This window comes from Leptodactylus fuscus, chromosome 6 (genome assembly GCF_031893055.1).
Source record: "Leptodactylus fuscus isolate aLepFus1 chromosome 6, aLepFus1.hap2, whole genome shotgun sequence".
Lineage (NCBI taxonomy): Eukaryota > Metazoa > Chordata > Amphibia > Anura > Leptodactylidae > Leptodactylus > Leptodactylus fuscus.
In genome coordinates this window covers 14133447-14151659 of record NC_134270.1, presented here as the reverse complement: position 1 = coordinate 14151659, position 18213 = coordinate 14133447, and the positions used below count along the sequence as shown (strand labels likewise).

General features: G+C 48.6%; 45 non-coding genes across 45 annotated transcripts; all 45 read left to right on the top strand.

Annotated features, from left to right (window-relative positions):
- The first annotated feature begins 92 nt into the window (after positions 1–92).
- Positions 93–174, top strand: TRNAL-UAG (transfer RNA leucine (anticodon UAG)). Its single transcript has one exon. It is a non-coding gene; the product is annotated as a tRNA-Leu (tRNA).
- A 567-nt stretch (positions 175–741) lies between these two features.
- On the top strand, positions 742–823 carry TRNAL-UAG (transfer RNA leucine (anticodon UAG)). Its single transcript has one exon. It is a non-coding gene; the product is annotated as a tRNA-Leu (tRNA).
- A 208-nt stretch (positions 824–1031) lies between these two features.
- On the top strand, positions 1032–1113 carry TRNAL-AAG (transfer RNA leucine (anticodon AAG)). The gene has a single exon. It is a non-coding gene; the product is annotated as a tRNA-Leu (tRNA).
- Positions 1114–1390: 277 nt separating this feature from the next.
- Positions 1391–1472, top strand: TRNAL-UAG (transfer RNA leucine (anticodon UAG)). The gene has a single exon. It is a non-coding gene; the product is annotated as a tRNA-Leu (tRNA).
- Positions 1473–1680: 208 nt separating this feature from the next.
- TRNAL-AAG (transfer RNA leucine (anticodon AAG)) lies at positions 1681–1762 on the top strand. The gene has a single exon. It is a non-coding gene; the product is annotated as a tRNA-Leu (tRNA).
- A 277-nt stretch (positions 1763–2039) lies between these two features.
- Positions 2040–2121, top strand: TRNAL-UAG (transfer RNA leucine (anticodon UAG)). The gene has a single exon. It is a non-coding gene; the product is annotated as a tRNA-Leu (tRNA).
- A 208-nt stretch (positions 2122–2329) lies between these two features.
- On the top strand, positions 2330–2411 carry TRNAL-AAG (transfer RNA leucine (anticodon AAG)). The gene has a single exon. It is a non-coding gene; the product is annotated as a tRNA-Leu (tRNA).
- A 277-nt stretch (positions 2412–2688) lies between these two features.
- Positions 2689–2770, top strand: TRNAL-UAG (transfer RNA leucine (anticodon UAG)). Its single transcript has one exon. It is a non-coding gene; the product is annotated as a tRNA-Leu (tRNA).
- Positions 2771–2978: 208 nt separating this feature from the next.
- On the top strand, positions 2979–3060 carry TRNAL-AAG (transfer RNA leucine (anticodon AAG)). Its single transcript has one exon. It is a non-coding gene; the product is annotated as a tRNA-Leu (tRNA).
- Positions 3061–3337: 277 nt separating this feature from the next.
- Positions 3338–3419, top strand: TRNAL-UAG (transfer RNA leucine (anticodon UAG)). Its single transcript has one exon. It is a non-coding gene; the product is annotated as a tRNA-Leu (tRNA).
- A 208-nt stretch (positions 3420–3627) lies between these two features.
- On the top strand, positions 3628–3709 carry TRNAL-AAG (transfer RNA leucine (anticodon AAG)). The gene has a single exon. It is a non-coding gene; the product is annotated as a tRNA-Leu (tRNA).
- Positions 3710–3983: 274 nt separating this feature from the next.
- TRNAL-UAG (transfer RNA leucine (anticodon UAG)) lies at positions 3984–4065 on the top strand. Its single transcript has one exon. It is a non-coding gene; the product is annotated as a tRNA-Leu (tRNA).
- A 208-nt stretch (positions 4066–4273) lies between these two features.
- On the top strand, positions 4274–4355 carry TRNAL-AAG (transfer RNA leucine (anticodon AAG)). Its single transcript has one exon. It is a non-coding gene; the product is annotated as a tRNA-Leu (tRNA).
- A 274-nt stretch (positions 4356–4629) lies between these two features.
- TRNAL-UAG (transfer RNA leucine (anticodon UAG)) lies at positions 4630–4711 on the top strand. Its single transcript has one exon. It is a non-coding gene; the product is annotated as a tRNA-Leu (tRNA).
- Positions 4712–4919: 208 nt separating this feature from the next.
- On the top strand, positions 4920–5001 carry TRNAL-AAG (transfer RNA leucine (anticodon AAG)). The gene has a single exon. It is a non-coding gene; the product is annotated as a tRNA-Leu (tRNA).
- A 548-nt stretch (positions 5002–5549) lies between these two features.
- TRNAL-AAG (transfer RNA leucine (anticodon AAG)) lies at positions 5550–5631 on the top strand. The gene has a single exon. It is a non-coding gene; the product is annotated as a tRNA-Leu (tRNA).
- Positions 5632–5908: 277 nt separating this feature from the next.
- On the top strand, positions 5909–5990 carry TRNAL-UAG (transfer RNA leucine (anticodon UAG)). Its single transcript has one exon. It is a non-coding gene; the product is annotated as a tRNA-Leu (tRNA).
- A 208-nt stretch (positions 5991–6198) lies between these two features.
- On the top strand, positions 6199–6280 carry TRNAL-AAG (transfer RNA leucine (anticodon AAG)). Its single transcript has one exon. It is a non-coding gene; the product is annotated as a tRNA-Leu (tRNA).
- Positions 6281–6557: 277 nt separating this feature from the next.
- On the top strand, positions 6558–6639 carry TRNAL-UAG (transfer RNA leucine (anticodon UAG)). Its single transcript has one exon. It is a non-coding gene; the product is annotated as a tRNA-Leu (tRNA).
- Positions 6640–7001: 362 nt separating this feature from the next.
- On the top strand, positions 7002–7083 carry TRNAL-UAG (transfer RNA leucine (anticodon UAG)). Its single transcript has one exon. It is a non-coding gene; the product is annotated as a tRNA-Leu (tRNA).
- A 208-nt stretch (positions 7084–7291) lies between these two features.
- On the top strand, positions 7292–7373 carry TRNAL-AAG (transfer RNA leucine (anticodon AAG)). The gene has a single exon. It is a non-coding gene; the product is annotated as a tRNA-Leu (tRNA).
- A 277-nt stretch (positions 7374–7650) lies between these two features.
- Positions 7651–7732, top strand: TRNAL-UAG (transfer RNA leucine (anticodon UAG)). Its single transcript has one exon. It is a non-coding gene; the product is annotated as a tRNA-Leu (tRNA).
- A 208-nt stretch (positions 7733–7940) lies between these two features.
- Positions 7941–8022, top strand: TRNAL-AAG (transfer RNA leucine (anticodon AAG)). The gene has a single exon. It is a non-coding gene; the product is annotated as a tRNA-Leu (tRNA).
- Positions 8023–8570: 548 nt separating this feature from the next.
- On the top strand, positions 8571–8652 carry TRNAL-AAG (transfer RNA leucine (anticodon AAG)). The gene has a single exon. It is a non-coding gene; the product is annotated as a tRNA-Leu (tRNA).
- A 274-nt stretch (positions 8653–8926) lies between these two features.
- Positions 8927–9008, top strand: TRNAL-UAG (transfer RNA leucine (anticodon UAG)). Its single transcript has one exon. It is a non-coding gene; the product is annotated as a tRNA-Leu (tRNA).
- Positions 9009–9572: 564 nt separating this feature from the next.
- On the top strand, positions 9573–9654 carry TRNAL-UAG (transfer RNA leucine (anticodon UAG)). Its single transcript has one exon. It is a non-coding gene; the product is annotated as a tRNA-Leu (tRNA).
- Positions 9655–9862: 208 nt separating this feature from the next.
- On the top strand, positions 9863–9944 carry TRNAL-AAG (transfer RNA leucine (anticodon AAG)). Its single transcript has one exon. It is a non-coding gene; the product is annotated as a tRNA-Leu (tRNA).
- A 548-nt stretch (positions 9945–10492) lies between these two features.
- On the top strand, positions 10493–10574 carry TRNAL-AAG (transfer RNA leucine (anticodon AAG)). The gene has a single exon. It is a non-coding gene; the product is annotated as a tRNA-Leu (tRNA).
- A 548-nt stretch (positions 10575–11122) lies between these two features.
- On the top strand, positions 11123–11204 carry TRNAL-AAG (transfer RNA leucine (anticodon AAG)). The gene has a single exon. It is a non-coding gene; the product is annotated as a tRNA-Leu (tRNA).
- A 548-nt stretch (positions 11205–11752) lies between these two features.
- TRNAL-AAG (transfer RNA leucine (anticodon AAG)) lies at positions 11753–11834 on the top strand. Its single transcript has one exon. It is a non-coding gene; the product is annotated as a tRNA-Leu (tRNA).
- A 274-nt stretch (positions 11835–12108) lies between these two features.
- Positions 12109–12190, top strand: TRNAL-UAG (transfer RNA leucine (anticodon UAG)). The gene has a single exon. It is a non-coding gene; the product is annotated as a tRNA-Leu (tRNA).
- A 567-nt stretch (positions 12191–12757) lies between these two features.
- On the top strand, positions 12758–12839 carry TRNAL-UAG (transfer RNA leucine (anticodon UAG)). Its single transcript has one exon. It is a non-coding gene; the product is annotated as a tRNA-Leu (tRNA).
- Positions 12840–13047: 208 nt separating this feature from the next.
- TRNAL-AAG (transfer RNA leucine (anticodon AAG)) lies at positions 13048–13129 on the top strand. Its single transcript has one exon. It is a non-coding gene; the product is annotated as a tRNA-Leu (tRNA).
- A 277-nt stretch (positions 13130–13406) lies between these two features.
- Positions 13407–13488, top strand: TRNAL-UAG (transfer RNA leucine (anticodon UAG)). The gene has a single exon. It is a non-coding gene; the product is annotated as a tRNA-Leu (tRNA).
- Positions 13489–13696: 208 nt separating this feature from the next.
- TRNAL-AAG (transfer RNA leucine (anticodon AAG)) lies at positions 13697–13778 on the top strand. The gene has a single exon. It is a non-coding gene; the product is annotated as a tRNA-Leu (tRNA).
- Positions 13779–14055: 277 nt separating this feature from the next.
- On the top strand, positions 14056–14137 carry TRNAL-UAG (transfer RNA leucine (anticodon UAG)). The gene has a single exon. It is a non-coding gene; the product is annotated as a tRNA-Leu (tRNA).
- Positions 14138–14499: 362 nt separating this feature from the next.
- TRNAL-UAG (transfer RNA leucine (anticodon UAG)) lies at positions 14500–14581 on the top strand. Its single transcript has one exon. It is a non-coding gene; the product is annotated as a tRNA-Leu (tRNA).
- A 208-nt stretch (positions 14582–14789) lies between these two features.
- Positions 14790–14871, top strand: TRNAL-AAG (transfer RNA leucine (anticodon AAG)). The gene has a single exon. It is a non-coding gene; the product is annotated as a tRNA-Leu (tRNA).
- A 277-nt stretch (positions 14872–15148) lies between these two features.
- Positions 15149–15230, top strand: TRNAL-UAG (transfer RNA leucine (anticodon UAG)). The gene has a single exon. It is a non-coding gene; the product is annotated as a tRNA-Leu (tRNA).
- Positions 15231–15438: 208 nt separating this feature from the next.
- Positions 15439–15520, top strand: TRNAL-AAG (transfer RNA leucine (anticodon AAG)). The gene has a single exon. It is a non-coding gene; the product is annotated as a tRNA-Leu (tRNA).
- A 548-nt stretch (positions 15521–16068) lies between these two features.
- TRNAL-AAG (transfer RNA leucine (anticodon AAG)) lies at positions 16069–16150 on the top strand. The gene has a single exon. It is a non-coding gene; the product is annotated as a tRNA-Leu (tRNA).
- A 274-nt stretch (positions 16151–16424) lies between these two features.
- Positions 16425–16506, top strand: TRNAL-UAG (transfer RNA leucine (anticodon UAG)). Its single transcript has one exon. It is a non-coding gene; the product is annotated as a tRNA-Leu (tRNA).
- Positions 16507–17070: 564 nt separating this feature from the next.
- TRNAL-UAG (transfer RNA leucine (anticodon UAG)) lies at positions 17071–17152 on the top strand. The gene has a single exon. It is a non-coding gene; the product is annotated as a tRNA-Leu (tRNA).
- Positions 17153–17360: 208 nt separating this feature from the next.
- TRNAL-AAG (transfer RNA leucine (anticodon AAG)) lies at positions 17361–17442 on the top strand. The gene has a single exon. It is a non-coding gene; the product is annotated as a tRNA-Leu (tRNA).
- A 548-nt stretch (positions 17443–17990) lies between these two features.
- Positions 17991–18072, top strand: TRNAL-AAG (transfer RNA leucine (anticodon AAG)). The gene has a single exon. It is a non-coding gene; the product is annotated as a tRNA-Leu (tRNA).
- Positions 18073–18213: the final 141 nt, after the last annotated feature.

Genomic DNA, 18213 nt, shown 5'->3' with positions numbered 1-18213 from the left:
ATAGGAGCGTTTTCCCGTAGGAGGTCACATGGTCGGTGTGGTCACATGTGTATCCCGTTCTCCAAGGAAGCAGGCACAAAGAGCTATCAAGCGGTAGCATGGCCGAGCGGTCTAAGGCGCTGGATTTAGGCTCCAGTCTCTTTGGAGGCGTGGGTTCGAATCCCACTGCTGCCAGATTTCAGAGTCTCGAAATGTTCTTTCCCGATATCATTTGTAGCGTCAGCAGAACTTTCTTGCGACGATTCTCTCCAACAGTCAGACGCAAAGGCGCTTCAGAAAGGGAAAAATTCTGCTTCTTCACAAATTCAGCTGTGAAAATAGATAGCTCGCCAGCACAAGCCTATCTCAGACATTTTCGTACCAGATGTCCTCTTTTTGCGTGGGTAGCATGGCCGAGCGGTCTAAGGCGCTGGATTAAGGCTCCAGTCTCTTCGGAGGCGTGGTCTCGAATCACACTGCTTCCATTGTCTTGTGATTTTGAAAACCTCCTGAGATGTATTTCGCTGACTGTGCTTTTCCATTAGAGAGCATGCCCTTAAAACCTTTCCTACCCATCACATGAATATATTTGTGTAGTCTACTATCCAAGCGGAGCTTTGCTGAAGCAAAGACAGTCCTCACAGTCACTACTTTGTCCCGTTGCTTCCTGATAGGAGCGTTTTCCCGTAGGAGGTCACATGGTCGGTTTGGTCACATGTGTATCCCGTTCTCCAAGGAAGCAGGCACAAAGAGCTATCAAGCGGTAGCATGGCCGAGCGGTCTAAGGCGCTGGATTTAGGCTCCAGTCTCCTTGGAGGCGTGGGTTCGATTCCCACTGCTGCCAGATTTTAGAGTCTCGAAATGTTCTTTCCCGATATCATTTGTAGCGTCAGCAGAACTTTCTTACGACGATTCTCTCCAACAGTCAGACGCAAAGGCGCTTCAGAAAGGGAAAAATTCTGCTTCTTCACAAATTCAGCTGTGAAAATAGATAGCTCGCCAGCACAAGCCTATCTCGGACATTTTCGTACCAGATGTTCTCTTTTTGCGTGGGTAGCATGGCCGAGCGGTCTAAGGCGCTGGATTAAGGCTCCAGTCTCTTCGGAGGCGTGGGTTCGAATCCCACTGCTGCCATTGTCTTGTGATTTTGAAAACCTCCTGAGATCTATTTCGCTGACTTTGCTTTTCCATTAGAGAGCATGCCCTTAAAACCTTTCCTACCCATCACATGAATATATTTGTGTAGTCTACTATCCAAGCGGAGCTTTGCTGAAGCAAAGACAGTCCTCACAGTCACTACTTTGTCCCGTTGCTTCCTGATAGGAGCGTTTTCCCGTAGGAGGTCACATGGTCGGTGTGGTCACATGTGTATCCCGTTCTCCAAGGAAGCAGGCACAAAGAGCTATCAAGCGGTAGCATGGCCGAGCGGTCTAAGGCGCTGGATTTAGGCTCCAGTCTCTTTGGAGGCGTGGGTTCGAATCCCACTGCTGCCAGATTTCAGAGTCTCGAAATGTTCTTTCCCGATATCATTTGTAGCGTCAGCAGAACTTTCTTGCGACGATTCTCTCCAACAGTCAGACGCAAAGGCGCTTCAGAAAGGGAAAAATTCTGCCTCTTCACACATTCCGCTTTGAAAATAGATAGCTCGCCAGCACAAGCCTATCTCGGCCATGTTCGTACCAGATGTCCTCTTTTTGCGTGGGTAGCATGGCCGAGCGGTCTAAGGCGCTGGATTAAGGCTCCAGTCTCTTCGGAGGCGTGGGTTCGAATCCCACTGCTGCCATTGTCTTGTGATTTTGAAAACCTCCTGAGATGTATTTCGCTGACTTTGCTTTTCCATTAGAGAGCATGCCCTTAAAACCTTTCCTACCCATCACATGAATATATTTGTGTAGTCTACTATCCAAGCGGAGCTTTGCTGAAGCAAAGACAGTCCTCACAGTCACTACTTTGTCCCGTTGCTTCCTGATAGGAGCGTTTTCCCGTAGGAGGTCACATGGTCGGTGTGGTCACATGTGTATCCCGTTCTCCAAGGAAGCAGGCACAAAGAGCTATCAAGCGGTAGCATGGCCGAGCGGTCTAAGGCGCTGGATTTAGGCTCCAGTCTCCTTAGAGGCGTGGGTTCGAATCCCACTGCTGCTAGATTTTAGAGTCTCGAAATGTTCTTTCCCGATATCATTTGTAGCGTCAGCAGAACTTTCTTGCGACGATTCTCTCCAACAGTCAGACACAAAGGCGCTTCAGAAAGGGAAAAATTCTGCCTCTTCACACATTCCGCTTTGAAAATAGATAGCTCGCCAGCACAAGCCTATCTCGGACATTTTCGTACCAGATGTCCTCTTTTTGCGTGGGTAGCATGGCCGAGCGGTCTAAGGCGCTGGATTAAGGCTCCAGTCTCTTCGGAGGCGTGGGTTCGAATCCCACTGCTGCCATTGTCTTGTGATTTTGAAAACCTCCTGAGATGTATTTCGCTGACTTTGCTTTTCCATTAGAGAGCATGCCCTTAAAACCTTTCCTACCCATCACATGAATATATTTGTGTAGTCTACTATCCAAGCGGAGCTTTGCTGAAGCAAAGACAGTCCTCACAGTCACTACTTTGTCCCGTTGCTTCCTGATAGAAGCGTTTTCCCGTAGGAGGTCACATGGTCGGTGTGGTCACATGTGTATCCCGTTCTCCAAGGAAGCAGGCACAAAGAGCTATCAAGCGGTAGCATGGCCGAGCGGTCTAAGGCGCTGGATTTAGGCTCCAGTTTCTTTGGAGGCGTGGGTTCGAATCCCACTGCTGCCCGATTTTAGAGTCTCAAAATGTTCTTTCCCGATATCATTTGTAGCGTCAGCAGAACTTTCTTGCGACGATTCTCTCCAACAGTCAGACGCAAAGGCGCTTCAGAAAGGGAAAAATTCTTCCTCTTCACACATTCCTCTTTGAAAATAGACAGCTCGCCAGCACAAGCCTATCTCGGACATTTTCGTACCAGATGTCCTCTTTTTGCGTGGGTAGCATGGCCGAGCGGTCTAAGGCGCTGGATTAAGGCTCCAGTCTCTTCGGAGGCGTGGGTTCGAATCCCACTGCTGCCATTGTCTTGTGATTTTGAAAACCTCCTGAGATGTATTTCGCTGACTTTGCTTTTCCATTAGAGAGCATGCCCTTAAAACCTTTCCTACCCATCACATGAATATATTTGTGTAGTCTACTATCCAAGCGGAGCTTTGCTGAAGCAAAGACAGTCCTCACAGTCACTACTTTGTCCCGTTGCTTCCTGATAGGAGCGTTTTCCCGTAGGAGGTCACATGGTCGGTGTGGTCACATGTGTATCCCGTTCTCCAAGGAAGCAGGCACAAAGAGCTATCAAGCGGTAGCATGGCCGAGCGGTCTAAGGCGCTGGATTTAGGCTCCAGTCTCTTTGGAGGCGTGGGTTCGAATCCCACTGCTGCCAGATTTTAGAGTCTCGAAATGTTCTTTCCCGATATCATTTGTAGCGTCAGCAGAACTGTCTTGCGACGATTCTCTCCAACAGTCAGACGCAAAGGCGCTTCAGAAAGGGAAAAATTCTGCTTCTTCACAAATTCAGCTGTGAAAAAAAATAGCTCGCCAGCACAAGCCTATCTCGGACATTTTCGTACCAGATGTCCTCTTTTTGCGTGGGTAGCATGGCCGAGCGGTCTAAGGCGCTGGATTAAGGCTCCAGTCTCTTCGGAGGCGTGGGTTCAAATCCCACTGCTGCCATTGTCTTGTGATTTTAAAAACCTCCTGAGATGTATTTCGCTGACTTTGCTTTTCCATTAGAGAGCATGCCCTTAAAACCTTTCCTACCCATCACATGAATATATTTGTGTAGTCTACTATCCAAGCGGAGCTTTGCTGAAGCAAAGACAGTTCTCACAGTCACTACTTTGTCCCGTTGCTTCCTGATAGGAGCGTTTTCCCGTAGGAGGCGTTGTCGGTGTGGTCACATGTGTATCCCGTTCTCCAAGGAAGCAGGCACAAAGAGCTATCAAGCGGTAGCATGGCCGAGCGGTCTAAGGCGCTGGATTTAGGCTCCAGTCTCTTTGGAGGCGTGGGTTAGAATCCCACTGCTGCCAGATTTTAGAGTCTCGAAATGTTCTTTCCCGATATCATTTGTAGCGTCAGCAGAACTTTCTTGCGACGATTCTCTCCAACAGTCAGACGCAAAGGCGCTTCAGAAAGGGAAAAATTCTGCTTCTTCACAAATTCAGCTGTGAAAATAGATAGCTCGCCAGCACAAGCCTATCTCGGACATTTTCGTACCAGATGTCCTCTTTTTGCGTGGGTAGCATGGCCGAGCGGTCTAAGGCGCTGGATTAAGGCTCCAGTCTCTTTGGAGGCGTGGGTTCGAATCCCACTGCTGCCATTGTCTTGTGATTTTGAAAACCTCCTGAGATGTATTTCGCTGACTTTGCTTTTCCATTAGAGAGCATGCCCTTAAAACCTTTCCTACCCATCACATGAATATATTTGTGTAGTCTACTATCCAAGCGGAGCTTTGCTGAAGCAAAGACACTTCTCACAGTCACTACTTTGTCCCGTTGCTTCCTGATAGGAGCGTTTTCCCGTATGAGGCGTTGTCGGTGTGGTCACATGTGTATCCCGTTCTCCAAGGAAGCAGGCACAAAGAGCTATCAAGCGGTAGCATGGCCGAGCGGTCTAAGGTGCTGGATTTAGACTCCAGTCTCTTTGGAGGCGTGGGTTTGAATCCCAATGCTGCCAGATTTTAGAGTCTCGAAATGTTCTTTCCCGATATCATTTGTAGCGTCAACAGAACTTTCTTGCGACGATTCTCTCCAACAGTCAGACGCAAAGGCGCTTCAGAAAGGGAAAAATTCTGCCTCTTCACACATTCCGCTTTGAAAATAGATAGCTCGCCAGCACAAGCCTATCTCGGACATTTTCGTACCAGATGTCCTCTTTTTGCGTGGGTAGCATGGCCGAGCGGTCTAAGGCGCTGGATTAAGGCTCCAGTCTCTTCGGAGGCGTGGGTTCGAATCCCACTGCTGCCATTGTCTTGTGATTTTGAAAACCTCCTGAGATGTATTTCGCTGACTTTGCTTTTCCATTAGAGAGCATGCCCTTAAAACCTTTCCTACCCATCACATGAATATATTTGTGTAGTCTACTATCCAAGCGGAGCTTTGCTGAAGCAAAGACAGTCCTCACAGTCACTACTTTGTCCCGTTGCTTCCTGATAGGAGTGTTTTCCCGTAGGAGGCGTTGTCGGTGTGGTCACATGTGTATCCCGTTCCCCAAGAAAGCAGGCACAAAGAGCTATCGAGCGGTCTAAGGCGCTGGATTTAGGCTCCAGTCTCTTTGGAGGCGTGGGTTCGAATCCCACTGCTGCCAGATTTTAGAGTCTCGAAATGTTCTTTCCCGATATCATTTGTAGCGTCAGTAGAACTTTCTTGCGACGATTCTCTCCAACAGTCAGACGCAAAGGCGCTTCAGAAAGGGAAAAATTCTGCTTCTTCACAAATTCAGCTGTGAAAATAGATAGCTCGCCAGCACAAGCCTATCTCGGACATTTTCGTACCAGATGTCCTCTTTTTGCGGGGGTAGCATGGCCGAGCGGTCTAAGGCGCTGGATTAAGGCTCCAGTCTCTTCGGAGGCGTGGGCTCAAATCCCACTGCTGCCATTGTCTTGTGATTTTAAAAACCTCCTGAGATGTATTTCGCTGACTTTGCTTTTCCATTAGAGAGCATGCCCTTAAAACCTTTCCTACCCATCACATGAATATATTTGTGTAGTCTACTATCCAAGCGGAGCTTTGCTGAAGCAAAGACAGTCCTCACAGTCACTACTTTGTCCCGTTGCTTCCTGATAGGAGCGTTTTCCCGTAGGAGGTCACATGGTCGGTGTGGTCACATGTGTATCCCGTTCTCCAAGGAAGCAGGCATAAAGACCTATCAAGCGGTAGCATGGCCGAGCGGTCTAAGGCGCTGGATTTAGGCTCCAGTCTCTTTGGAGGCGTGGGTTTGAATCCCACTGCTGCCAGATTTTAGAGTCTCGAAATGTTTTTTCCCGATATCATTTGTCGCGTCAGCAGAACTTTCTTGCGACGATTCTCTCCAACAGTCAGACGCAAAGGCGCTTCAGAAAGGGAAAAATTCTGCCTCTTCACACATTCCGCTTTGAAAATAGATAGCTCGCCAGCACAAGCCTATCTCGGACATTTTCGTACCAGATGTCCTCTTTATGCGTTTGTAGCATGGCCGAGCGGTCTAAGGCGCTGGATTAAGGCTCCAGTCTCTTCGGAGGCGTGGGTTCGAATCCCATTGCTGCCATTGTCTTGTGATTTTGAAAACCTCCTGAGATGTATTTCGCTGACTTTGCTTTTCCATTAGAGAGCATGCCCTTAAAACCTTTCCTACCCATCACATGAATATATTTGTGTAGTCTACTATCCAAGCGGAGCTTTGCTGAAGCAAAGACAGTCCTCACAGTCACTACTTTGTCCCGTTGCTTCCTGATAGGAGCGTTTTCCCGTAGGAGGTCACATGGTCGGTGTGGTCACATGTGTATCCCGTTCTCCAAGGAAGCAGGCACAAAGGGCTATCAAGCGGTAGCATGGCCGAGCGGTCTAAGGCGCTGGATTTAGGCTCCAGTCTCTTTGGAGGCGTGGGTTCAAATCCCACTGCTGCCAGATTTTAGAGTCTCGAAATGTTCTTTCCCGATATCATTTGTAGCGTCAGCAGAACTTTCTTGCGACGATTCTCTCCAACAGTCAGACGCAAAGGCGCTTCAGAAAGGGAAAAATTCTGCCTCTTCACACATTCCGCTTTGAAAATAGATAGCTCGCCAGCACAATCCTATCTCGGACATTTTCGTACCAGATGTCCTCTTTTTGCGTGGGTAGCATGGCCGAGCGGTCTAAGGCGCTGTCCTCACAGTCACTACTTTGTCCCGTTGCTTCCTGATAGGAGCGTTTTCCCGTAGGAGGCGTTGTCGGTGTGGTCACATGTGTATCCCGTTCTCCAAGGAAGCAGGCACAAAGAGCTATCAAGCAGTAGCATGGCCGAGCGGTCTAAGGCGCTGGATTTAGGCTCCAGTCTCCTTGGAGGCGTGTGTTCGAATCCCACTGCTGCCAGATTTTAGAGTCTCGAAATGTTCTTTCCCGATATCATTTGTAGCGTCAGCAGAACTTTCTTGCGACGATTCTCTCCAACAGTCAGACGCAAAGGCGCTTCAGAAAGGGAAAAATTCTGCCTCTTCACACATTCCGCTTTGAAAATAGATAGCTCGCCAGCACAAGCCTATCTCGGACATTTTCGTACCAGATGTCCTCTTTTTGCGTGGGTAGCATGGCCGAGCGGTCTAAGGCGCTGGATTAAGGCTCCAGTCTCTTCAGAGGCGTGGGTTCGAATCCCACTGCTGCCATTGTCTTGTGATTTTGAAAACCTCCTGAGATGTATTTCGCTGACTTTGCTTTTCCATTAGAGAGCATGCCCTTAAAACCTTTCCTACCCATCACATGAATATATTTGTGTAGTCTACTATCCAAGCGGAGCTTTGCTGAAGCAAAGACAGTCCTCACAGTCACTACTTTGTCCCGTTGCTTCCTGATAGGAGCGTTTTCCCGTAGGAGGTCACATGGTCGGTGTGGTCACATGTGTATCCCGTTCTCCAAGGAAGCAGGCACAAAGAGCTATCAAGCGGTAGCATGGCCGAGCGGTCTAAGGCGCTGGATTTAGGCTCCAGTCTCTTTGGAGGCGTGGGTTCGAATCCCACTGCTGCCAGATTTTAGAGTCTCGAAATGTTCTTTCCCGATATCATTTGTAGCGTCAGCAGAACTTTCTTGCGACGATTCTTTCCAACAGTCAGATGCAAAGGCGCTTCAGAAAGGGAAAAATTCTGCCTCTTCACACATTCCGCTTTGAAAATAGATAGCTCGCCAGCACAAGCCTATCTCGGACATTTTCGTACCAGATGTCCTCTTTTTGCGTGGGTAGCATGGCCGAGCGGTCTAAGGCGCTGGATTAAGGCTCCAGTCTCTTCGGAGGCGTGGGTTCGAATCCCACTGCTGCCATTGTCTTGTGATTTTGAAAACCTCCTGAGATGTATTTCGCTGACTTTGCTTTTCCATTAGAGAGCATGCCCTTAAAACCTTTCCTACCCATCACATGAATATATTTGTGTAGTCTACTATCCAAGCGGAGCTTTGCTGAAGCAAAGACAGTCCTCACAGTCACTACTTTGTCCCGTTGCTTCCTGATAGGAGTGTTTTCCCGTAGGAGGCGTTGTCGGTGTGGTCACATGTGTATCCCGTTCCCCAAGAAAGCAGGCACAAAGAGCTATCGAGCGGTCTAAGGCGCTGGATTTAGGCTCCAGTCTCTTTGGAGGCGTGGGTTCGAATCCCACTGCTGCCAGATTTTAGAGTCTCGAAATGTTCTTTCCCGATATCATTTGTAGCGTCAGTAGAACTTTCTTGCGACGATTCTCTCCAACAGTCAGACGCAAAGGCGCTTCAGAAAGGGAAAAATTCTGCTTCTTCACAAATTCAGCTGTGAAAATAGATAGCTCGCCAGCACAAGCCTATCTCGGACATTTTCGTACCAGATGTCCTCTTTTTGCGGGGGTAGCATGGCCGAGCGGTCTAAGGCGCTGGATTAAGGCTCCAGTCTCCTCGGAGGCGTGGGTTCAAATCCCACTGCTGCCATTGTCTTGTGATTTTGAAAACCTCCTGAGATGTATTTCGCTGACTTTGCTTTTCCATTAGAGAGCATGCCCTTAAAACCTTTCCTACCCATCACATGAATATATTTGTGTAGTCTACTATCCAAGCGGAGCTTTGCTGAAGCAAAGACAGTCCTCACAGTCACTACTTTGTCCCGTTGCTTCCTGATAGGAGCGTTTTCCCGTAGGAGGCGTTGTCGGTGTGGTCACATGTGTATCCCGTTCTCCAAGGAAGCAGGTACAAAGAGCTATCAAGCGGTAGCATGGCCGAGCGGTCTAAGGCGCTGGATTTAGGCTCCAGTCTCTTTGGAGGCGTGGGTTCGAATCCCACTGCTGCCAGACTTTAGAGCCTCGAAATGTTCTTTCCCGATATCATTTGTAGCGTCAGCAGAACTTTCTTGCGACGATTCTCTCCAACAGTCAGACGCAAAGGCGCTTCAGAAAGGGAAAAATTCTGCCTCTTCACACATTCCGCTTTGAAAATAGATAGCTTGCCAGCACAAGCCTATCTCGGACATTTTCGTACCAGATGTCCTCTTTTTGCGTGGGTAGCATGGCCGAGCGGTCTAAGGTGCTGGATTAAGGCTCCAGTCTCTTCGGAGGCGTGGGTTCGATTCTCCTTGCTGCCATTGACTTGTGATTTTGAAAACCTCCTGAGATGTATTTCGCTGACTTTGCTTTTCCATTAGAGAGCATGCCCTTAAAACCTTTCCTACCCATCACATGAATATATTTGTGTAGTCTACTATCCAAGCAGAGCTTTGCTGAAGCAAAGACAGTCCTCACAGTCACTACTTTGTCCCGTTGCTTCCTGATAGGAGCGTTTTCCCGTAGGAGGCGTTGTCGGTGTGGTCACATGTGTATCCCGTTCTCCAAGGAAGCAGGCACAAAGAGCTATCAAGCGGTAGCATGGCCGAGCGGTCTAAGGCGCTGGATTTAGGCTCCAGTCTCTTTGGGGGCGTGGGTTCGAATCCCACTGCTGCCAGATTTTAGAGTCTCGAAATGTTCTTTCCCGATATCATTTGTAGCGTCAGCAGAACTTTCTTGCGACGATTCTCTCCAACAGTCAGACGCAAAGGCGCTTCAGAAAGGGAAAAATTCTGCCTCTTCACACATTCCGCTTTGAAAATAGATAGCTCGCCAGCACAAGCCTATCTCGGACATTTTCGTACCAGATGTCCTCTTTTTGCGTGGGTAGCATGGCCGAGCGGTCTAAGGCGCTGGATTAAGGCTCCAGTCTCTTCGGAGGCGTGGGTTCGAATCCCACTGCTGCCATTGTCTTGTGATTTTGAAAACCTCCTGAGATGTATTTCGCTGACTTTGCTTTTCCATTAGAGAGCATGCCCTTAAAACCTTTCCTACCCATCACATGAATATATTTGTGTAGTCTACTATCCAAGCGGAGCTTTGCTGAAGCAAAGACAGTCCTCACAGTCACTACTTTGTCCCGTTGCTTCCTGATAGGAGTGTTTTCCCGTAGGAGGCGTTGTCGGTGTGGTCACATGTGTATCCCGTTCCCCAAGAAAGCAGGCACAAAGAGCTATCGAGCGGTCTAAGGCGCTGGATTTAGGCTCCAGTCTCTTTGGAGGCGTGGGTTCGAATCCCACTGCTGCCAGATTTTAGAGTCTCGAAATGTTCTTTCCCGATATCATTTGTAGCGTCAGTAGAACTTTCTTGCGACGATTCTCTCCAACAGTCAGACGCAAAGGCGCTTCAGAAAGGGAAAAATTCTGCTTCTTCACAAATTCAGCTGTGAAAATAGATAGCTCGCCAGCACAAGCCTATCTCGGACATTTTCGTACCAGATGTCCTCTTTTTGCGTGGGTAGCATGGCCGAGCGGTCTAAGGCGCTGGATTAAGGCTCCAGTCTCTTCGGAGGCGTGGGTTCGAATCCCACTGCTGCCATTGTCTTGTGATTTTGAAAACCTCCTGAGATGTATTTCGCTGACTTTGCTTTTCCATTAGAGAGCATGCCCTTAAAACCTTTCCTACCCATCACATGAATATATTTGTGTAGTCTACTATCCAAGCGGAGCTTTGCTGAAGCAAAGACAGTCCTCACAGTCACTACTTTGTCCCGTTGCTTCCTGATAGGAGTGTTTTCCCGTAGGAGGCGTTGTCGGTGTGGTCACATGTGTATCCCGTTCCCCAAGAAAGCAGGCACAAAGAGCTATCGAGCGGTCTAAGGCGCTGGATTTAGGCTCCAGTCTCTTTGGAGGCGTGGGTTCGAATCCCACTGCTGCCAGATTTTAGAGTCTCGAAATGTTCTTTCCCGATATCATTTGTAGCGTCAGTAGAACTTTCTTGCGACGATTCTCTCCAACAGTCAGACGCAAAGGCGCTTCAGAAAGGGAAAAATTCTGCTTCTTCACAAATTCAGCTGTGAAAATAGATAGCTCGCCAGCACAAGCCTATCTCGGACATTTTCGTACCAGATGTCCTCTTTTTGCGTGGGTAGCATGGCCGAGCGGTCTAAGGCGCTGGATTAAGGCTCCAGTCTCTTCGGAGGCGTGGGTTCAAATCCCACTGCTGCCATTGTCTTGTGATTTTAAAAACCTCCTGAGATGTATTTCGCTGACTTTGCTTTTCCATTAGAGAGCATGCCCTTAAAACCTTTCCTACCCATCACATGAATATATTTGTGTAGTCTACTATCCAAGCGGAGCTTTGCTGAAGCAAAGACAGTCCTCACAGTCATTACTTTGTCCCGTTGCTTCCTGATAGGAGTGTTTTCCCGTAGGAGGCGTTGTCGGTGTGGTCACATGTGTATCCCGTTCCCCAAGAAAGCAGGCACAAAGAGCTATCGAGCGGTCTAAGGCGCTGGATTTAGGCTCCAGTCTCTTTGGAGGCGTGGGTTCGAATCCCACTGCTGCCAGATTTTAGAGTCTCGAAATGTTCTTTCCCGATATCATTTGTAGCGTCAGTAGAACTTTCTTGCGACGATTCTCTCCAACAGTCAGACGCAAAGGCGCTTCAGAAAGGGAAAAATTCTGCTTCTTCACAAATTCAGCTGTGAAAATAGATAGCTCGCCAGCACAAGCCTATCTCGGACATTTTCGTACCAGATGTCCTCTTTTTGCGTGGGTAGCATGGCCGAGCGGTCTAAGGCGCTGGATTAAGGCTCCAGTCTCTTCGGAGGCGTGGGTTCAAATCCCACTGCTGCCATTGTCTTGTGATTTTAAAAACCTCCTGAGATGTATTTCGCTGACTTTGCTTTTCCATTAGAGAGCATGCCCTTAAAACCTTTCCTACCCATCACATGAATATATTTGTGTAGTCTACTATCCAAGCGGAGCTTTGCTGAAGTAAAGACAGTTCTCACAGTCACTACTTTGTCCCGTTGCTTCCTGATAGGAGCGTTTTCCCGTAGGAGGCGTTGTCGGTGTGGTCACATGTGTATCCCGTTCTCCAAGGAAGCAGGCACGAAGAGCTATCAAGCGGTAGCATGGCCGAGCGGTCTAAGGCGCTGGATTTAGGCTCCAGTCTCCTTGGGGGCGTGGGCTCGAATCCCAATGCTGCCAGATTTTAGAGTCTCGAAATGTTCTTTCCCGATATCATTTGTAGCGTCAGCAGAACTTTCTTGCGACGATTCTCTCCAACAGTCAGACACAAAGGCGCTTCAGAAAGGGAAAAATTCTGCTTCTTCACACATTCCGCTTTGAAAATAGATAGCTCGCCAGCACAAGCCTATCTCGGACATTTTCGTACCAGATGTCCTCTTTTTGCGTGGGTAGCATGGCCGAGCGGTCTAAGGCGCTGGATTAAGGCTCCAGTCTCTTCGGAGGCGTGGTCTCGAATCACACTGCTTCCATTGTCTTGTGATTTTGAAAACCTCCTGAGATGTATTTCGCTGACTGTGCTTTTCCATTAGAGAGCATGCCCTTAAAACCTTTCCTACCCATCACATGAATATATTTGTGTAGTCTACTATCCAAGCGGAGCTTTGCTGAAGCAAAGACAGTCCTCACAGTCACTACTTTGTCCCGTTGCTTCCTGATAGGAGCGTTTTCCCGTAGGAGGTCACATGGTCGGTTTGGTCACATGTGTATCCCGTTCTCCAAGGAAGCAGGCACAAAGAGCTATCAAGCGGTAGCATGGCCGAGCGGTCTAAGGCGCTGGATTTAGGCTCCAGTCTCTTTGGAGGCGTGGGTTCGAATCCCACTGCTGCCAGATTTTAGAGTCTCGAAATGTTCTTTCCCGATATCATTTGTAGCGTCAGCAGAACTTTCTTGCGACGATTCTCTCCAACATTCAGACGCAAAGGCGCTTCAGAAAGGGAAAAATTCTGCTTCTTCACAAATTCAGCTGTGAAAATAGATAGCTCGCCAGCACAAGCCTATCTCGGACATTTTCGTACCAGATGTCCTCTTTTTGCGGGGGTAGCATGGCCGAGCGGTCTAAGGCGCTGGATTAAGGCTCCAGTCTCTTCGGAGGCGTGGGTTCAAATCCCACTGCTGCCATTGTCTTGTGATTTTAAAAACCTCCTGAGATGTATTTCGCTGACTTTGCTTTTCCATTAGAGAGCATGCCCTTAAAACCTTTCCTACCCATCACATGAATATATTTGTGTAGTCTACTATCCAAGCGGAGCCTTGCTGAAGCAAAGACAGTCCTCACAGTCACTACTTTGTCCCGTTGCTTCCTGATAGGAGCGTTTTCCCGTAGGAGGTCACATGGTCGGTGTGGTCACATGTGTATCCCGTTCTCCAAGGAAGCAGGCATAAAGACCTATCAAGCGGTAGCATGGCCGAGCGGTCTAAGGCGCTGGATTTAGGCTCCAGTCTCTTTGGAGGCGTGGGTTTGAATCCCACTGCTGCCAGATTTTAGAGTCTCGAAATGTTTTTTCCCGATATCATTTGTCGCGTCAGCAGAACTTTCTTGCGACGATTCTCTCCAACAGTCAGACGCAAAGGCGCTTCAGAAAGGGAAAAATTCTGCCTCTTCACACATTCCGCTTTGAAAATAGATAGCTCGCCAGCACAAGCCTATCTCGGACATTTTCGTACCAGATGTCCTCTTTTTGCGTGGGTAGCATGGCCGAGCGGTCTAAGGCGCTGGATTAAGGCTCCAGTCTCTTCGGAGGCGTGGGTTCGAATCACATTGCTGCCATTGTCTTGTGATTTTGAAAACCTCCTGAGATGTATTTCGCTGACTTTGCTTTTCCATTAGAGAGCATGCCCTTAAAACCTTTCCTACCCATCACATGAATATATTTGTGTAGTCTACTATCCAAGCGGAGCTTTGCTGAAGCAAAGACAGTCCTCACAGTCACTACTTTGTCCCGTTGCTTCCTGATAGGAGCGTTTTCCCGTAGGAGGTCACATGGTCGGTGTGGTCACATGTGTATCCCGTTCTCCAAGGAAGCAGGCACAAAGAGCTATCAAGCGGTAGCATGGCCGAGCGGTCTAAGGCGCTGGATTTAGGCTCCAGTCTCCTTGGAGGCGTGGGTTCAAATCCCACTGCTGCCAGATTTTAGAGTCTCGAAATGTTCTTTCCCGATATCATTTGTAGCGTCAGCAGAACTTTCTTGCGACGATTCTCTCCAACAGTCAGACGCAAAGGCGCTTCAGAAAGGGAAAAATTCTGCCTCTTCACACATTCCGCTTTGAAAATAGATAGCTCGCCAGCACAATCCTATCTCGGACATTTTCGTACCAGATGTCCTCTTTTTGCGTGGGTAGCATGGCCGAGCGGTCTAAGGCGCTGTCCTCACAGTCACTACTTTGTCCCGTTGCTTCCTGATAGGAGCGTTTTCCCGTAGGAGGCGTTGTCGGTGTGGTCACATGTGTATCCCGTTCTCCAAGGAAGCAGGCACAAAGAGCTATCAAGCAGTAGCATGGCCGAGCGGTCTAAGGCGCTGGATTTAGGCTCCAGTCTCCTTGGAGGCGTGTGTTCGAATCCCACTGCTGCCAGATTTTAGAGTCTCGAAATGTTCTTTCCCGATATCATTTGTAGCGTCAGCAGAACTTTCTTGCGACGATTCTCTCCAACAGTCAGACGCAAAGGCGCTTCAGAAAGGGAAAAATTCTGCCTCTTCACACATTCCGCTTTGAAAATAGATAGCTCGCCAGCACAAGCCTATCTCGGACATTTTCGTACCAGATGTCCTCTTTTTGCGTGGGTAGCATGGCCGAGCGGTCTAAGGCGCTGGATTAAGGCTCCAGTCTCTTCAGAGGCGTGGGTTCGAATCTCACTGCTGCCATTGTCTTGTGATTTTGAAAACCTCCTGAGATGTATTTCGCTGACTTTGCTTTTCCATTAGAGAGCATGCCCTTAAAACCTTTCCTACCCATCACATGAATATATTTGTGTAGTCTACTATCCAAGCGGAGCTTTGCTGAAGCAAAGACAGTCCTCACAGTCACTACTTTGTCCCGTTGCTTCCTGATAGGAGCGTTTTCCCGTAGGAGGTCACATGGTCGGTGTGGTCACATGTGTATCCCGTTCTCCAAGGAAGCAGGCACAAAGAGCTATCAAGCGGTAGCATGGCCGAGCGGTCTAAGGCACTGGATTTAGGCTCCAGTCTCTTTGGAGGCGTGGGTTCGAATCCCACTGCTGCCAGATTTTAGAGTCTCGAAATGTTCTTTCCCGATATCATTTGTAGCGTCAGCAGAACTTTCTTGCGACGATTCTTTCCAACAGTCAGATGCAAAGGCGCTTCAGAAAGGGAAAAATTCTGCCTCTTCACACATTCCGCTTTGAAAATAGATAGCTCGCCAGCACAAGCCTATCTCGGACATTTTCGTACCAGATGTCCTCTTTTTGCGTGGGTAGCATGGCCGAGCGGTCTAAGGCGCTGGATTAAGGCTCCAGTCTCTTCGGAGGCGTAGGTTCGAATCCCACTGCTGCCATTGTCTTGTGATTTTGAAAACCTCCTGAGATGTATTTCGCTGACTTTGCTTTTCCATTAGAGAGCATGCCCTTAAAACCTTTCCTACCCATCACATGAATATATTTGTGTAGTCTACTATCCAAGCGGAGCTTTGCTGAAGCAAAGACAGTCCTCACAGTCACTACTTTGTCCCGTTGCTTCCTGATAGGAGTGTTTTCCCGTAGGAGGCGTTGTCGGTGTGGTCACATGTGTATCCCGTTCCCCAAGAAAGCAGGCACAAAGAGCTATCGAGCGGTCTAAGGCGCTGGATTTAGGCTCCAGTCTCTTTGGAGGCGTGGGTTCGAATCCCACTGCTGCCAGATTTTAGAGTCTCGAAATGTTCTTTCCCGATATCATTTGTAGCGTCAGTAGAACTTTCTTGCGACGATTCTCTCCAACAGTCAGACGCAAAGGCGCTTCAGAAAGGGAAAAATTCTGCTTCTTCACAAATTCAGCTGTGAAAATAGATAGCTCGCCAGCACAAGCCTATCTCGGACATTTTCGTACCAGATGTCCTCTTTTTGCGGGGGTAGCATGGCCGAGCGGTCTAAGGCGCTGGATTAAGGCTCCAGTCTCTTCGGAGGCGTGGGTTCAAATCCCACTGCTGCCATTGTCTTGTGATTTTAAAAACCTCCTGAGATGTATTTCGCTGACTTTGCTTTTCCATTAGAGAGCATGCCCTTAAAACCTTTCCTACCCATCACATGAATATATTTGTGTAGTCTACTATCCAAGCGGAGCTTTGCTGAAGCAAAGACAGTCCTCACAGTCACTACTTTGTCCCGTTGCTTCCTGATAGGAGCGTTTTCCCGTAGGAGGCGTTGTCGGTGTGGTCACATGTGTATCCCGTTCTCCAAGGAAGCAGGTACAAAGAGCTATCAAGCGGTAGCATGGCCGAGCGGTCTAAGGCGCTGGATTTAGGCTCCAGTCTCCTTGGAGGCGTGGGTTCGAATCCCACTGCTGCCAGACCTTAGAGCCTCGAAATGTTCCTTCCCGATATCATTTGTAGCGTCAGCAGAACTTTCTTGCGACGATTCTCTCCAACAGTCAGACGCAAAGGCGCTTCAGAAAGGGAAAAATTCTGCCTCTTCACACATTCCGCTTTGAAAATAGATAGCTTGCCAGCACAAGCCTATCTCGGACATTTTCGTACCAGATGTCCTCTTTTTGCGTGGGTAGCATGGCCGAGCGGTCTAAGGTGCTGGATTAAGGCTCCAGTCTCTTCGGAGGCGTGGGTTCGATTCTCCTTGCTGCCATTGACTTGTGATTTTGAAAACCTCCTGAGATGTATTTCGCTGACTTTGCTTTTCCATTAGAGAGCATGCCCTTAAAACCTTTCCTACCCATCACATGAATATATTTGTGTAGTCTACTATCCAAGCAGAGCTTTGCTGAAGCAAAGACAGTCCTCACAGTCACTACTTTGTCCCGTTGCTTCCTGATAGGAGCGTTTTCCCGTAGGAGGCGTTGTCGGTGTGGTCACATGTGTATCCCGTTCTCCAAGGAAGCAGGCACAAAGAGCTATCAAGCGGTAGCATGGCCGAGCGATCTAATGCGCTGGATTTAGGCTCCAGTCTCCTTGGGGGCGTGGGTTCGAATCCCACTGCTGCCAGATTTTAGAGTCTCGAAATGTTCTTTCCCGATATCATTTGTAGCGTCAGCAGAACTTTCTTGCGACGATTCTCTCCAACAGTCAGACGCAAAGGCGCTTCAGAAAGGGAAAAATTCTGCCTCTTCACACATTCCGCTTTGAAAATAGATAGCTCGCCAGCACAAGCCTATCTCGGACATTTTCGTACCAGATGTCCTCTTTTTGCGTGGGTAGCATGGCCGAGCGGTCTAAGGCGCTGGATTAAGGCTCCAGTCTCTTCGGAGGCGTGGGTTCGAATCCCACTGCTGCCATTGTCTTGTGATTTTGAAAACCTCCTGAGATGTATTTCGCTGACTTTGCTTTTCCATTAGAGAGCATGCCCTTAAAACCTTTCCTACCCATCACATGAATATATTTGTGTAGTCTACTATCCAAGCGGAGCTTTGCTGAAGCAAAGACAGTCCTCACAGTCACTACTTTGTCCCGTTGCTTCCTGATAGGAGCGTTTTCCCGTAGGAGGCGTTGTCGGTGTGGTCACATGTGTATCCCGTTCCCCAAGAAAGCAGGCACAAAGAGCTATCGAGCGGTCTAAGGCGCTGGATTTAGGCTCCAGTCTCTTTGGAGGCGTGGGTTCGAATCCCACTGCTGCCAGATTTTAGAGTCTCGAAATGTTCTTTCCCGATATCATTTGTAGCGTCAGTAGAACTTTCTTGCGACGATTCTCTCCAACAGTCAGACGCAAAGGCGCTTCAGAAAGGGAAAAATTCTGCTTCTTCACAAATTCAGCTGTGAAAATAGATAGCTCGCCAGCACAAGCCTATCTCGGACATTTTCGTACCAGATGTCCTCTTTTTGCGTGGGTAGCATGGCCGAGCGGTCTAAGGCGCTGGATTAAGGCTCCAGTCTCTTCGGAGGCGTGGGTTCGAATCCCACTGCTGCCATTGTCTTGTGATTTTGAAAACCTCCTGAGATGTATTTCGCTGACTTTGCTTTTCCATTAGAGAGCATGCCCTTAAAACCTTTCCTACCCATCACATGAATATATTTGTGTAGTCTACTATCCAAGCGGAGCTTTGCTGAAG